Raw genomic sequence first — 14,150 nt, forward strand, 5'->3', positions numbered from 1 at the left:
CCAACAAAGGGAAGGACTGCTCCCCCACTTCCTTTGTGGGCAAGGACAAATGCTGCTGCTCCTGCCTGGCGGGACAAATGGGAAAGGCAATGTACACAGCTTTGTAGGATGCCTTAGGGAGAGGACGTCACACTATTCCCAATCTCAGTCTCTCTTACTTACTGCCAGGACAGGACTTTGTCCCTCCCAGTGGGATTCCAGCCTCTTGTATCTTCTACCATCTGCTTTTGAGACTTTCGGTGATCATTATAGCAGTTTCAGCCTGCTCTTGCCTCTGGCGCTGCCCTTTGCAGCCCTGGAGCCACCCCCCACCCATCTTCAGGAATGCCTTTATTTTGCGTCTCATATCTCAGATCAGCTCCTTCCTTAATGACCTTGAGTTGCTCCCTGTGCTCCCATACTTCTTTTTCTCTGATTCCTTCCCTGAGGTGGCTCTCCACACACACAAGAGCCAAGCACTTGTCTTAGGGCTGGAATATGGCAAAAGCAAGTAATGGGCCCACCACCCAGCCTGCCACTCAGGATCCTTGTCCACAACATCAGAGGAAGCCAAAAGGGGTGTTTCCTGAGAAGGTCCAGCAGGTAAAGCCGGCTGTAGGTAGCCATGAGATGATGCAACCAGTGTAACTCCCCTCCTGGAGTTCCTAATGGAGTTCTCAGAAATGGGCCTGTCCACTTTTATGCTACAGGTCTGCTGTCAGCACAAAGATATGAATGGACTGCCACAGTAGTCCATGAGGGGTACTTCCGTGTTTGGAGGAGAAAACTGTCTTAGAATCAAGGTTTTTATTCTGCCTGTAACATGGGGGAATACAACACAAGGGGTTGTAATACGGGAGCAGGATTTTTCTTGGAGCCTCTTTCAACCTACCTCTTCCAAACCCCAGACAAAAAGCACCTGGAATGATAACCTGTGGCTCTGGGTGCTGACGAAATCATGGTGCCTGTACTTCTCAAGAGGCTTTTCTTTGACCCTAGCATGGCTGCTAAAGCTCTGCTGTTACTTGCTGAGCTGCAAGTGACATTGCCTTCAAGATGTGACGCTCTGTAGGTATTCCCTGATTCCCATGAAGAGATGTCGTTCCCTCCATGTGGTTCACCCCTCTGTGAAGAGCAAAACAAATCCTGGCATTATGAAGATGCCATGTACTGCTGGCATTCACAATGGTGTGGCACTTCTCCAACCTGAAGGCCTGGTGGGCACTAGGACAACCACCTGAAGAGCAATTGGGAATCCATGTGTTTGGTCCATCCCCTGAATCCTTCAGCCTCTATTTGCTGAGGGTGCTGCTCTCTGCAGAAGACTTGTGGTTCTAGCAAGGGACTGAAGTGAGACATTGACAGATGAAAGGGTGGAAGAGGGGTCAAAAGCACAGAAAGTGAAACAGAAAGCTTCTACAACCCCCCTCCCTACCCCTGCAAAGGAAGCAAACATTTCTCCCGCTTTCCTCCCACCCCACACATGTGGAACAGCTAAAACTGCATGTTTAACTACATTATCCAGAGGTTGCAGAGTGACTCCCACCCGTCCTACAGACTCTCTCACCTCTGGATGAGAGACTGCACAACAGTGTCACACCAACTAATGCTGACTTAACTGTCAAGTGCAGTTGATAGCTGGATGGTGGGACAGGATGCACTTTGGCCAGCTCACCAGAGGTATGTGGAGGCTGATGACTCCTTTTCCTCAGGCCTGAAGTGCTGGTGGTTGCTCAGGTCAAGAAGGAATGCCTGCACCTTTCTATCACTGTGGAGAGGCCCTCCTGATCCTGGTAAACATCCACACATCAGCCAGGAACGCAGGAGTTTCCATCAGCAGGCATTTGTTTGCTTTTGGACAAGTTGGATTTCTTCAGTGCCTGGCACATTTTCAATAATATTAATTTGATCCCCAAATGTACACTTTGCAAAGAGAAAAAACTTGTTTACATGAAGAGTGCCAAGGAGCAGCGTATTTTCATGCCCCAACAGCTCCTCATGTTTTTTGTTTCTTTGTTCCTCAGGAAGAAATTCCTAACCTCTTATTTGTCCTTTTGACTGATGCTCAGAACAACGCTGACATTTGCCCAAATCTACAGTGAGCCCAAGTTCTCTTCCCTGGTAATTTACAGCTTATGATGGTTCACATATAAGGAAAGCTATTTTCTGCTACATAAGATAGTTTGCCACTGTGTTTCTATCTACTCAGTCTTTTTGACATGATCCTTCTGAAACCCTCAGTAATCTGGCTGTCCTGAATAATTTGTGCTCCTCAACTGCAGCTGGAACTACAGGTCATTTCAAAAAGATGGACCCAGTTTGAAATCTCTACTGCTTTGAAACTGGGTCCATCTTTTTGAAACACCGTGTAGTTCAAACAAGTACACTTCTCTTAGGTGAGGTAACATACCGAACCTATCCTTCCATTTTCAACTTCTTTAAAGCAAAGATTTACTAGCTGCCTTCAGTTACTAGCTTAAATATTGCCCTCTAAAAGTCATTATAATGACAGCTATAACTGTGACTTCTTTCCTACATTTAATGATATAAATAGCAATAACTCATCTAACTAATCTCAGCCTCTGGAAGCCAGTGGAAATTTTTCTATTGATTAGAGTCAGCTTGGGTCAAGCCCTACACAGTGTTTTCTGACCCCTTGCCCTACTTATTCTCCATTTCTATTTCGCATATGTATCTAACTCTTCAGATTGTTGCACTTTTTAATTTTATTCTCTGTTGAAGAGAAATCCTGATAAGAAGGTCCCAGAGGTCTTTAGCTTGTCATTGCATCCCTTCATAGCCTGAAATCTGTGCAGAATGTTTTAGGAAGAAGCAAAAGCTAAATATAGAACGATTTAAAGCCTACCCATTAAGGGCATGCCTACATGACACGAATGCAACTAGCTTAGGTAGCAGAGGCAGTGTAGTCACAGAGCTAAGTATAACCAAAACAGAGGAACTGGATCACAAACTGTTCCCCTGCGCTCTCATCGTGTCTCTCAGTGCCAAGTCTCAGAGCCTTGGAGGAAGACATAAAAGCTCATAATAGACAGCTATATACTAACTTGCCCACAGGGTAACTTTCTTCCTGATTCAGCTCTTTAGCAGTCAGTTTATGGCCCAAAGCATGTAACACTTCTGCTTTTCTCTTTTACCTAGTGTTATTGCAGGTGTGCTTTTTATTCACATAAATTGGTAATACAAGTGGCCTTCTAGGCTGGTCAAAATGATGGGAAATAACCTCATGTGATAGTGACATATTACAACCAGCCTCAGCTGTGCCTGCAGATTTTAATGGAAGGTGTGGACTTGGACTTTTAGTGCAGAAAGACAAAGCATTAATTTTGCATTAATTAAGCCTATATTATATGGCAGTAACATCACTTCCCACCTTTTCCTTTTTGTGCTATAAGTTACTTAATCTGCTGGTGCATCTTCTATTTATCTGGAAATAAAATCGTCAGCTAATGAAACAAAGATGAGAATATTTATTTCTTGATTGGGCCAATCATGATTTTCAGGAGAGAAGCAGAATGGATTGTGCAAAAGATGCAGAAAGAGCTACCCTTTACTTTCACTGAAACACCAAGACTTGCATGACTTAACTACAGGTGATTTCTAAGGACACATTGTACTGTCTCGAAGAAGACACCAGCGGTGTTGTATTGAAGGCAGCAGACAATTGCTGCCTTTCACCCTGACAGCTGCCAGTCCCTTCTGCCCCACTACCCAATCCTCTCCAGGGACAAAAGCATTTCTCCCTCTGTTGTGTTTTGTAATAAACATCCTTATAAGACTAGATTTCCTTCTGCCTTTTTCAAACTCACTTATATCGCAGTGGCCTAAGCTGCAAGCTGCCAGCCATCGTGCTGGCATCGTGTGACACTGGCAGGGTGCTGGCCAGGACATCCCCAGTGTGGAAGCAGTGCTGTCACTGGATCAAAACCATTGCTTCAGAAGTCATGTAGCTCAGCTCCACCATTCTCCTTCTGAACCCTCTAGGCCACCAAACCATAAATCCAGTTCACTTTTTCTCTTTGTAAACTGTGTTGGTCCTTGAAGGAATGTAGCGTAACACAAACACTTCTCCTCATCTTGGGAAAACTCTGCAGGTCCTATAGAGGGGACGCAAAGTCAGGAATGCCACCCACAGCTCCTGCAAGCTTTTGCTTACCACCCTTGCTTTTTTCCCCTGGAGCAGCACAAGCTTATTGTGTTTACTGGCACATTTTACAAGGAAAATCCCAGAGAAAGCTCACCTCAGTCACAAAGAGAGGCAAATGCCACCCACATCTGAGACCTAAATAGCTCAAGGTTGAGCAGCCTTTGATTGCAGGTGCTATTGGTCCCAGTGCATTGGCCCAGGGAAAGAAGACTGTTTTTTTATGGCCAGACAAAATAAGGCAGCTATATTCATATCAGTAAAATTTCTCTGGGCAATAAACCAAAACGTGTTTTGGCCCCAAGAGTTATTACCTGTAACTACCCAAAGGATAGCTGGCAGTTGAAGGGCCAGCACAGCTTCAGGGTTCCAGCAGCTGTATATAGCAAAGTGGTTTTTCTCCAGTCCTTGTCTCACACTGGCTAATTTGGAGGTCAAACAATGATTTAAGGCCTAATGCTTCAAGGTGCTGAGTTGTATCAGAAGATGACACACAGAACATAATATCAGAACTTGTGTCCTCCTCGATTAGGCCCAACTGGTCCAATTCTAGTTCCGAAATGCTGGCTTCTCTATTCTGCTAGGAGCCTGAAGAGTTAAAGTTATTAACTGGCTTCAGAATAAAATGCATTAGGAATAAATATGCTTTAGGATAAACCTATTAAATGGATAAAAATGCCATTACCAGTGGTGAAATATGATTGTGTGACCTTTTAAATAAATAAGCCTGCTATGCACCAAATTATGTCAGATAATAAGCTTTATACATGATAAAGTCATGCAGTAGGTCTCAATCTTCAGGCATTCAATGAAATATTGCTAGCCATAAAGGGTTTCTGAAATGTTACACTAAAGAAAATTGCTTCCAGCTATAAAAACGTAACTGTTAAAACAAATGTAATTTCTCTCATAAAATCCTATGCAAGACATTGGTAGCAAGAGGGAAAGTCTACTAGAAACAAACCTGAGGTATTCAAACTATTTTGCAAATACACAATGCTTCTTAAAATAATTCGGATTCCAGGTAAATCTGGAATAACTTTGTTGAAAGCAAAAGGGTTATAATCCTGCAACATCAGTGTAAGATCCAAATTATGTTCACAGCATCTCAGAAATATGTTTGTGGGATATCTCTGGATGCAAACATTACTGTGGATCCAAATTAATTTACACTTGTAATTTTGGCCCTTGTACAAGCAGTAGAAATACTGACCTCTGGCTGTCCTGAATCTTGGGCCTGTCTTATACCTCAGTGACTTCCCCAGATTACTCCTGACACAAGGATATTCATATTAAGTGACCATTCATATTGGATGTGATGGAAACAGAGCTGGATATTATCAGAACTATGAATAAAGACAGACTTGCATTTCTTCAAATGCAGCTACCAGCTTTGTGTGCGGCAAAACCGCTTCTCTGCAGTAAGTCAGAGTTTTCTGCTCCAAACTATTACGAATAAGAGTGAATGAAGGAAATGCTCTCAGTCTTTCTAGTGATCACGAGTGAACCAACAAAACCTCTTGGTGAGGCACTTACAGTTTTAATAAAATCATCATGGTCACCTCATCTATTGTTACATGAACGTCAGCAAATACACGTGATTCCCAGCTAGGGTCTCAAACACAGCTCCAAGTACTGAAAATACTCTCGGAATTCCCTGCCACAATCAATTATCTTCTCCAAAAGGTGATATCGAACATCAGACGTGAACAAAAAGCAGCATTCCTGGGTTTTTTGGTTTTGTTTTGGTTTGTTTTTTTCTCAACCAGGAGAATGCAAACACTTTTTTCAAGGATAGAAAGGATCTTATTGACCTCCAGCTACAAACATTGACAATTTTCATCAATGCTCAATCCAGTACAAACTTTTCCAGGAGGGGCAGTGGAAGAGACGTAGCGAACTTGAAGCACACAGAAGCAGCCAGCTCTGCTATGGCTCCCAGTAAGCAAAGAGTTCACTCTCTGAACCTTCGCCATTTTAGCTGCCAAGAAACAGGGACATTCTCCACAATCAGTTTTAGTGCTTTTACTAAATAGACCAAGTTACACCATGCTAAACACAAATTAAATGGGACCACTGCGAAGGAATGGGTGGCATCATGAGACTAGCAGTGAAATTTTATCTTCTCTTTCTGAATAACTGCAGCATAACATCCAGAAACAAATAACAGGTCTGTTCCAGGCAGGAGTTCAGCTGCATCCTGAAAATGCCTCCAGGTACTTGCCATATGGTTTTATTGCAGTTCCTCAGAACTGGTCAATTGTAAGCATAAATCTTGCAGAGAAGGCACATTACCAGTGGTGAAGGACAACTGCTTGTTACATCATCCTGCCAAATTCTTGATACAGCAGTTCTTGGCGAACAACCATCTTGCTCTGAGTCACCTGGAAAGTCTCTGGTTCAGTGAGCTTCCAGGAGCAGACCACCAAAACAGGTTATATTTCCACTTCCCATTTCAAATTACAGGAGGCACCTATGAGTCAAGGCAATTTTCTCTTTATCTGCCTTCAGATGCCATCCAGCATACAGATCCAGCCTGCTCTCCTGCTGAGCCAGAAGCCCCATGGGAGTTCCCAGCGAGCTCTGGATGTCCCAGCTTGCAGCTGCCCTGGGTGGCTGGTGGCACGCAGGTCCCACTGCAGCCCCTGAGCTGGACAGTCCAAGGGCAACCACAGTGCGAGGAAATCATCACCCTGCTCTTTGGAGAACCCAAGATGCTATACGTGGGGCTGGACTTGCTCTGTGCTCACCAGCCTTTCTCCAAATACCCACTGCAAGCCCCCATCAAAAGCTGTGCCCATTAGACCTCTCGGCTGGACCTGAATGGCCATTCAGGAGGCAGGAAGCCAGGTGCTGCTGAACGCCATATCCCAGCTCCTGTTACCAAAGCCAGGGGTTTGATTAGCTCCCACTTATATTTTTCTCCTTGGAGGCAATGCCAAGTCTTAATCCGGTCCTGGGTCACGGATCTCAGCGGGACAAATTACACTGGGTCTGTCTTTGAATTAGGAAGTCTCCCACCTCAGAGCTGGCCAGCTTGGACCTACTGCTCTCCCCCTTCTTCTCCCCATCGTGCCTGACAGACAGCTGGAGTCAGTTCTTCTGACAACACTGTTGGCACACAAAGCTGAGAAGCTTATTTCTTACAAATGCAAACAGCGAAGGGTTTGGAGCACAAGTCTGATGACGAGCGGCTGAGGGAACTGGGGCTCTTTAGCCTGGAGAAAAGGAGGCTGAGGAGAGACTTTATTGCTCTCTGCAGCTACCTGAAAGGAGGTTGTAGCATGGAGGGTGTTGGTCTCTTCTGCCAAGTAGCAAGTGATAGGATGAGAGGAAATGGCCCCAAGTTGCACCAGGAGAGGTTTAGATTGCATACAAGGAAAAATTTCTTCACAGAAAGGGTTATCAAGCACTGGAACAGGATGCCAAGGAAACAGTTGAGTCACCATCCCTAGAGGTGTTTAAAAGTTGCATAGATTAGGTTCTTAACGACGTGGTTTCGTGCTTGAGTTAGGTTAATGGTGGGACTATGATCTTGAGGGTCTCTTCCAACAAAAATGATTGTATGATACTATGACTGCAACTTTGGCAATCTCACTGATATCGAACAACAATAACAACTAAAACAACCGAGTCAGCACTGCCCTGTTGCACAGGGCTGTAATAAACCCAGAAGAAATGAGATAGGTCAGGTTGGGTTGGCTCATGGGTGCTGAAAGAGCTGGTCCAGGGTTGCCACTTCAGGGGCCAAAGTGAGGAAAGATGGAAGGTAATTGCTTCCCTAGTTCTCCACCTCACACCTCTGCGTATAACGAAATTACTTCAACCTTTACTGCTATTACAGAGTTCCTGTGCAAGGACCATACAATTCAATATTCAAACTGTAATGGAATTAATGTGGTTTTAGGACAATTTGCAAAATCTGCAAAAAACATCAGTTTCAGCGTTCATTATGATCTGGACAAAATTCCAGTTCTGCAGTTCATTTCCATACCCTTATAATTTGGTTTAAATAATTATTGAGGTTCTTACTTCCTTATTTCAAAATTATTTTTCTTAAAGTAAATTAAAACTTCAGAGTGTTGCCAGAATGGCAAGATCATCTATTAGAGTGGTATTTTAAGGTTTGCAGTCCTAAATGGATGGGACTATCAGTGGAGAAAATAGAACTCATGTATGCCGTGTGTTTTCCATAGTTTTACGACTCTCGTATTTTTATTAAACTAGCCAATGAAAATAATAATAATAGCAGAGTTTTTCATTTAGCCCCAGGAGTCAGAACAGTGATTCAATTGTTCTCAGTGGGTTGTTTTATCTTCTTTTTCTTCTCAGCAACATAAATCATAGATCTAAGAATTAGGTTTCCAGTGTAACCCATCATAGCTTAGTAATTAGTTTATTCTGTGTTTCCCATGAATATAGTATAACCATTGCTTTAAAATTGCTGTTTGGGTAAAACAGGGTCCAAAACCCAAGCAGCAAGTATAATCTAAAATGTGTATCGCACATAAAGGGCAGATGTTTTCTTCCCAGTACAAATCACTGGCCCTAACATGAAAAAATTAGTGTCTCACTATCAGTTCATATGGGTTTTTAACCTCTGCCTATTAAGAACGGATAACCAGATATCCATCAGGAATAAAAATACCTACATTAAGATTGGGAACTAGATTCTCCAGATTCAATAGAAGCAATTGAATAATGTGTTTTGTGTAAATATTGTATACATAAATTTATTAAAAACAACAACAATAACAAGAAAGTTCCTTTTATTTCCACCTCTTTTCCTAATGCATAAATATTAACTGGTTTGTATCTGTCCATTATTTTTATTATATAGCTGAATCTTACTTTGTGTCTTTTTCTGTAAAATAGATGATAACCAGATGTTCTCCATCAACACCTGTAACAATAACTCATAAAGTGAAAATACAAAATTTTCTATTTTATTTAAAAGCTTTAATATAACTTTTTTTTAACTGTGTGTTGACAAAACTGTTATCTAAATAGCTGCAAACAACATAGCGACTTATAAGACATCATTTTTATATATAGCTCTGAACAAACTGAAAACACAAACCTCAAAACATATTAGTTATAAAGGTTGCATAACTCGCTATCTGAACTCATCTGACTAATCACGAAACCCGTGAGAGAGGCAGGTGCATCATGACAGCAGATTGAGTTGAAGGGCCGTGATTCTTAAATAGTTGAGTTCAAATAATTGCTCGTTAGTCACAGAAAAACAACGCTGGAAGTAAAACGTATGAATAAATAAATGAGGGAACACCGGACTAATGAGCTACTTCCTCTGCTTGGCGTATGATCTCTCTGGGGATGTCGACTCATTTTTGTTACATGTGTGAACACAATGCAGTGTCACAGGGTCTCGGTTTCTGTCTGCTCTTCTAACTATTGGCACACAGCCTGGCGACAAGGCCTGGACAATGGAGGGCTTGAGTGTTGGACACAGAGATGTCGTCCCTTTCACAGCCTATGGTTCTCAGCACCAGCGGAGGACCATCCTTCTGCACTGGGTTCTGTGAAGTGCAGCCACCAGCTGGTATGTCAGGGTTGCAAATTAACACCAGAGACACAGGGACCCTGAGCTGTTTCTGTGCTGAGACTTGGGTCCAGCCAGGTTTATACCCTGGCGACGGCACCACACAAACGCGGCTGATGAGCCTTGCTGGATCCTAGCTCCTCTGCAACACATTCCTGTCACTGGGCAGCACCAAGGCACCGATGAGCCCAGCTGGAAGACTTAAGGGCCAATAGTGACAGGACAAGGGGTAATGGCTTTAAACTGAAAGAGAGTAGATTTAGATTAGATGTAAGGAAGAAGAAATTCTTCACCATGAGGATGGTGAGGCACTGGAACAGGCTACCCAGAGAAGCTGTGGATGCCCCATCCCTGGAAGTCTTCAAGGCCAGGCTGGATGGGGCTTGGAGCAACCTGGTCTGGGGAGAGGTGTCCCTGCCCATGCCAGGGGCTTTGGACTAAATGATCTTCAAGGCACCTTCCAATCCAAACCATTCTATGATTCTTTTTTATTCTGCTTTTCTTTTTTTCCTCCAATGTGCCTCTTTATTCTTGTGTTTCCAAGGGAACTTATCAGCTTGTATGTGGACAGTCAGCTGGGGTCCAGAGGCCTCTACCACCATTTTGCAACAAGATCCAGGCTGCATAACCCCTAGAGAGCCACCTCTGGTCCAGCATATGAACTACCAAGGGCTTTTCTAAAGCCTGGTATCAGGAATGCAACGCAAGGAGAGCCCAGCAGGCTCGTGAGGAGGATTCATTGCATCTGACATAGTGTTCTCTGCCAGCATTGATCTTAACAGAGACAGGCTTAATTTAATCACTCATCTGCTCCCACTGAGCTCCCTGATCTCCAGGATACCCCAGCTCTCCATTTCCCTAAATGATGGAGAGCTGACAGTAGTTAATGAGATTAAATGTCATCTCTATTACATAAGAGCCTTTAATTATAGGTTATCATTGAACATCATTTGATACCGAAGAAAAGCATGCTCTCTTAAATTTCAGGTAGTGACAAGGTGCCCAGAAGAACTGGGTTCCAGCCTTGGTTTTGCCAGAAGCCTCTTCTGGCACATTAGGTAAGAGCAGGATAGCCACTGAATTAAAGGTTGAGTAAACAGTGTAGCTCAGGTGCTTCCTAACTTCAGGGAGTTAGACTTTGCAGCCTAAACACTCTGAATATAACTATTAAATTGAGGCTGATTCAGAACCTTGACACATGAAGAGAAGAACAACCCACAGGCTCTCCATCCTTTCATGCAGCTTTACATTTCAAGCAATGCCTTGCTCAAAGTCCCAAAAAACTGTCCAATTTCAAATCCAAATTGCCTTTTTTTTTTGTTTTTGTGGCTGAAGCAGTGTTTCCATCACTCTGGTTATTTTGACTTGATGCTCCAGGACTAGACCTGTGTGTGCTGCAAAAGAAAAGAAACATAGAAGGGCAAAAAAGATGTTGTTTTTCCCAATTTTGCAGAGTGAATAGATACAAGAGTAGCAATCAGGCTACTCTATTTTTAGAGTCTAGCTTTTTAATTCATTAGCTGGATGGGACTGTTCACAGGCAGTCACTTTTCTCACTGGGTCAAGGCTGGTGAACAACTGCCGCATTACAAGGACAGAGATAAGTGAGCAAGAGCAGCTATTGCTTTCCTCCATTGCTAATTACTTCATTCTAAGATCCCCACAAAATCACCCAGTGACATTCAATGACCTTCTGCTGCAAGGAAGGAGCCAAGCATACCTTCCATCAGCATCTGTGCCCTCTGCAGGCGTCCCTCACCTGACAGAACACAGCTGCCTTGCAGAGACTCCCAATGCTTTGGAGACAATATAAGGAAACAATTAACACTTGCTGTTGATTAGCAAGTCCGGACTTTTCAGCTTAGCTAGTGCTGCCAAGAAATGAGGCCTTCTATTAGCTACATGGAAGGGAGTTTACTACTTGCTTATATATAGAACATGCCAAATCACACAATCTGTTTTTACCTGTTCCACCCTTCAAGAGGACAGAATTAGTTTCTAACAGGGCCTTAGTTACTTGCCAGGCTCTCACCTTCTACCAAAGGCCACACAAAAGTGAAATCCAACCTCATAAAAGCTTACAGCCAACTGTTTTCAACTGCACCTGATATCAAGCTGAAATAGGCTGGTACTGTACAGCCGCATTTCTCTGCAGTTTAATTGTGGTGCTCATTTTGTCTTGCCTACAAACCAGACAGCTCTTTTAATTACATCTGTTCAGACTGAGAAATAAGCAGTCCTGCAAGCAGAGCCGTATAGATGGCTTAGAAACTGATTATTGGATTCCTCCATGTCTTCTTAATAAATCTCACCAGTGAAACTCCTGATGCCTCCTCTTCCCTGCCCCCTTCAGCTACAGCTCAATATCCGTGTGTTTTAGGCAGACTCAGGGTCCTCCCCAGATGCCAGCCATAGTCACAGAAAGAGCGAGATCCTCGTGATCTACCACCTTTATATGATGTATGACGTGGATGGGATGGAATACTTTGTTGGTCAGTTTTAGTCACCTGTTAGGTTCGCTCCTTCTTGCAAACACGTGACATGCATTCTTATCAGCGATGCTGCATTCCATTGCTATGTCTACCAAGACATGTATCTAACTTCAGAAAAGTGCAGTTACTAAGAAGAACTTAGCTGAAATTAAAATTCACTAAAAGAGAAAATGGTCTTGTTTTTAACAAAACCAGGACACCTGGTTTCCCAAGATAACAACCCCAACCAAAGTTTTTTTCTCAATGTTTTGCCTTTTTAAAATACAGATTTCAATAAGGAAAATGAGTACTTGTCTTTCCTCTTCACACAAACAGTGCACTGCATTTTCTCCTCCTTCCAACCCAAACCAGCGTTTAACAGAGCACCAAACACTTCCAGTGCTGAGGAAACGCTAAGGTGATCCAATTTCCTGAAGACTTGATATGAGCCACATATACCCACAGCTCCTGCTGAAGACAATACCATCTGTTTCCAATTCCTTAGCTCTTCTGATGAATACTATACTTTCATCAATAACTTTTGATAAACTTTGGAGAGGTTAGTTTTCCACCTCCTCCCTGTTTTAAGATCAAAAAGCTACAAGACCACAAGGGGAAACCTCAGGCCAGTCACCTGCTGTCACCTTCCCCCATCCATGAGAAACATTAACAGCTCATCAAGCCCTAATGCAGTAGCATGAGACTCAAAGTTGTTACCTTAAAAAAAAACCACCAAAAACAACAAAAACCAAACACATTGGGTATACAGGCACTACCTTAAGCCCTTAAATCTCCAGAAGGGAAGATCAGCCACATCTTCTCTATGAGTGGCAAACTGGCAACAAACAATCCTGGAGAAGGCTGAGGTACTCAACGTTTTTGCCTTGGTCTTCAGTGGCAATCTCTCCTCCCACACTTCCCAGAAGGTAGTGGTCAGAGGCTCCATGTCCAGATGGAGACTGGTCACAAGTGGTGTCCCTCAGGGGTCTGTATTGGGACCAATACTGTTTAGCATCTCCAACAATGACACAGAAAGTGGCATCAAGGGCACCCTCAGCAGCTTTGCAGATGACACTGAGCTGAGTGAAAGTTGACACAGCTGAGGGATGGGATGCCATCCAGCAGTTAATTTACCAGGAACTGCAGTCATCCTCCTCTCAGTGCTTATGTGCAAGTTGATTTCATGCTGAAAGGTCACACTGTAATTTCATAAAATGTAGCCCAAAATACATCCATCTATGATTATAACTGTCACCCAAATGTAATTTTTCCTACCACGCAGAGTTAATCAGATGCAGCTTCAACACCAGAGAATTGTTATCTGTTCTGGTATCAAAAGACAGATCTAAGAAACAGTCTCCACTGTAAAATGTAAAATGAACTGCCCAGAATCTTGTATAAATGAAGTTATTCCTACTCTGGTCAGCGTTGTATTACTCAACCTAAACCACTGTATAGTTCTTTGTGAAGAGTCCGTATTTAAAATACTGTGATCACAGCAAACCTTATCTTTCTGTTCTGCACTTAGTTGATTTAGCCAATGTTTGCAGATAACACAGGCTCAAGAGCTGGTTTCACACTGAAGACATACAAAAAAACAGAACTTGAAAAGTAAAATTGCCATTAGCATTTAATCACCTATAAAAAATAAACTAGCACTTTCAGTTTACATGTCATTGCACAAGATCAAAGCTGGCCTTCAGTCTGAGCACAGGACAGACCTACAGACAGTGAAGTCTACTCAGACCAACAGAAAAAAGAACATGGACTGACTGACAGGCTTTCAATTCACACTGCACGTGCCTTTTCAGTCTTATCAAAAGTGAAACCCATCACAGAACTGTATGCTCGGGGCCTGCAGTCTTCACAAATATCAAATTACATTTTCAGAAACCTTTCAAAAAATTGAAACAACTGAACTCATGAAGAATTCTACACTTCTCCACATATACCAAAAAGCAGCAGAAGCACTTGA

Source organism: Patagioenas fasciata, chromosome 2, assembly GCF_037038585.1.
Source record: "Patagioenas fasciata isolate bPatFas1 chromosome 2, bPatFas1.hap1, whole genome shotgun sequence".
Lineage (NCBI taxonomy): Eukaryota > Metazoa > Chordata > Aves > Columbiformes > Columbidae > Patagioenas > Patagioenas fasciata.